Source organism: Zea mays, chromosome 7 (genome assembly GCF_902167145.1).
Source record: "Zea mays cultivar B73 chromosome 7, Zm-B73-REFERENCE-NAM-5.0, whole genome shotgun sequence".
In the NCBI taxonomy this organism is placed as follows: Eukaryota; Viridiplantae; Streptophyta; class Magnoliopsida; order Poales; family Poaceae; genus Zea; species Zea mays.
Window position 1 is genome coordinate 3,046,830 of NC_050102.1, and position 2,994 is coordinate 3,049,823.

General features: G+C 48.5%; 1 long non-coding RNA gene across 1 annotated transcript; it reads left to right on the top strand.

Annotated features, from left to right (window-relative positions):
• The first annotated feature begins 2,517 nt into the window (after positions 1-2,517).
• Positions 2,518-2,615, top strand: LOC114483832 (uncharacterized). The gene has a single exon (NR_160970.1). It is a non-coding gene; the product is annotated as an uncharacterized lncRNA (long non-coding RNA).
• The last annotated feature ends 379 nt before the right edge of the window (positions 2,616-2,994 follow it).

The window sequence follows — 2,994 nt, forward strand, 5'->3', positions numbered from 1 at the left end:
GCGTTCCAGCGTTCCAGCAGCCCCGCAGACCCGCGCCCCCGCAGCCCCGCGCCCCCGCAGCCCCGCCGTCTCTCTCGCGCTCGTCCCTGCTCTATGGAAGTCGCTCTATGGAAGGTGAAACCGTGCATCCCCAACTCCCTCGCGCTCGTCCCTGCTCGGGAACGGCGGCCTCGATCCGCGCTCGCGCTGGATGGAAGGTTGCGCGTGCCCCGCTCGACCACACCTCTGCCCCACCCTTGCGCATGCCCTCCAGAATCGCCGCAGGCACTCTCTCCACCCCGTGAGACGCCCGCCACCCGAACCCTAGAAGCCCCCAGACGCAGCGGATCCGGTCGCGGCCACGGCGGGAGGATCCGGTCGGAGATCCTGGACATGGGAGCGACGAGGACCGCCCCCGCCCACTCCTCCGGCCGTGTGCGGAGGTGGATGAGCCCCGCCCATGGACTCCCCGAACAGGAAGCAGGCGAGGGCCCGGCGTGAAAAGGATTCGGGCTCCAGCGCCACCCGTGCCATCAGGCTGCGTCCGCTAACCACCGCCCGTTCGCGTAGCCCCAGGGCGTGGGAGGGAGCAATGGTCGCTGGGATGGAGGCGGAGGAAGGGGTGATGGCGACGGACTTCTTCTGGTCGTACACGGACGTGCTGCACGCGTCGCGCCGCCGGGAGATCCTAGCCAAGTACCCGTAGATCAAGGAGCTCTTCCGCCCGGATCCGTGGGCCTTCCTCAAGGTGCCGTGATCTGCTTTTTTGCAACTTGCTCTTTGCGTCTGTTAATTTCTTTCTCATGTGATTCTGTGTGTGCAATTCGGAATAGAGGATCCAGGATTCAGCTCGCCAGAAAGTTTGATTCACGCTGTTCCCTTTTACGACGTTTGGCGTTTGCTGAGCAGATGCAAGTCGGTTTGGATCCATTAAAGTTTCGTAGCCATGGACCATGATATGCAGCTACTGATCTGCAGGTGCTTGTCAAGAATACTGACAATAATGTTGGGAGGATTGTCAAAGCAGTATTGTTTGGTAACCCGTCCCTTGACAAGTCCTGCTCAGAACATACTGACCAAGTGGTCTCTGCCTCTCCTTCTGTCATGGAATGGGCTTCTTACCTTGTCGCACGTTTTCTGCTACTGGTTTTACATCCATGGATGAAGATTTTGGTTATGTTAGCCCACTTTTGGCATTCAACTTGGGATTGCATGTTTCTTGCCTTAAACTTTTTATTCAAAGAGAAGGGCACCCTTTCAAGTTCTGTTCTCGAGCTGAAGAGATTGATGCAACTGCCAGGTCTGGAAGTGATCTTTATCTTCACTTAGACCTTCTTCCATGCCCTCAAGAGCCTAAATATGCATTGCATTTACGAGTTTCTGTTGTGAGGATTCCTGATTGCCTTAATTCATCCTTTGGAGGAAGTGAGTACCAAGACATGGTAGATCAAGCATTGAACGAGTACTTTAAGTTTGATAGGTTCCTAGCAAGAGGAGATGTTTTTGGTACCAAGACATGCTGCTTGTTTGTTGATATTTTAATTAATTGTTAGGTGACTGACATGGAACCTATACTTCGTGTTAATTGCAATGAAACAACCCTTGTACTTGGTGGAGCTGCTTCTGCTGCAATCCCCCCTTATTCCTTTTTTGCTTCTTCTGGTAATTCAGTACCTTTGCACAGTGAAGTAGTGGAGCATTTAGCATCTGTCATTGCACCAGCATTGTGTCCTTCGGATATTTTACCAAAAATCAAGTTTTTCACTTTTTTATATGGCCCGCCAGGTTAGTGCACTTCAACTATGACTTCATGAAATGTGTATTCCCATACTTCAACTATGTCTTTCCCCTTATTCTATGTCGCTTAAACTTATTCCTGTTTTCAGTTATGAAAATATCTTTATATTTGTTTCGTTTTCTTATGGGAACAACTATATTTCCAGATCTTTATATTTGGTATATATTATTCTTATGACAGTCATTGATTATGGTAGATAGTACTTTCAGCAGTGCATTGATCGACGAGACTGATACGACATTATCATGTAAAATTCCATGGCCGATCTCTTGTACTGACCACGCACGCACTTCTTCACTTGTTCGTGGAGCAGAGAACGAGCAGGGCATATTCGAAGAGGTTTTGCACGGGAGGCTCGACTTCGACGTGGAGCCATGGCCCAGCGTCTCCGAAGGCGCCAAGGATCTTGTGAGGAGAATGCTCATCAGGGACCCGAGGTAGAGACTGACCGCTCATGATGTTCTACGTGAGTTTCCTAACTTAATTACCATCAGTCACATTGCTTCCCAATTTCTGCCTGTGTTTTTTTCCGCTGAAGCTGTGTTTGTTATCCTCTTCTAGGGCATCCTTGGGTCCAGGTTGGTGGTTTGGCTCCTGACAAGCCGCTGGACTCGGCTGTTCTTTCTCGCATGAAGCAGTTCTCGGCCATGAACAAGCTGAAAAATATGGCTCTCAGGGTAAGTCGCAGCCTGTGGTCTTTTCTGTTCCGTAATGCAATTTGGCTCCCCTTTGAACTGTTTCTCTGTTTCACTTCTCGGTGGATGTTTTGTATCCGTTCTCAACTTTAGTTCATCTTTTGTGACAGTGGGCAATAATAACCAATAAGCATGTGAGAGCTGATAGAGGTGAAGTTTAAGCTTTGTGAGAATTTTTAGATTTATACTGCAGCAGCAACAAGTGTGAATTGCACTACGAGTGCCTGAATATGGCTTGTGCGGACAGCCAAACAGACTTAGATTTATACTGCAACAGCAACAAGTGCAGCAGCAACTAGCTCAGTAGTTTGTTTGGGTTTCATTTTGAACCTTAGTATTAATAACTTGATAGATCAGGTCAGTAGTTTGGTTGAGTTTCATTTTCAACCTTAGCATTCATAACTTGATAGATCAGCTCAGTTTTTTGTTTGAGTTTCATTTCAGACCTTAGTATTCATTATTCAATACATGAATCAACAAAACACAAAGATTGTGAAGCCTTTTTTTTGTGGCAACCTGTGC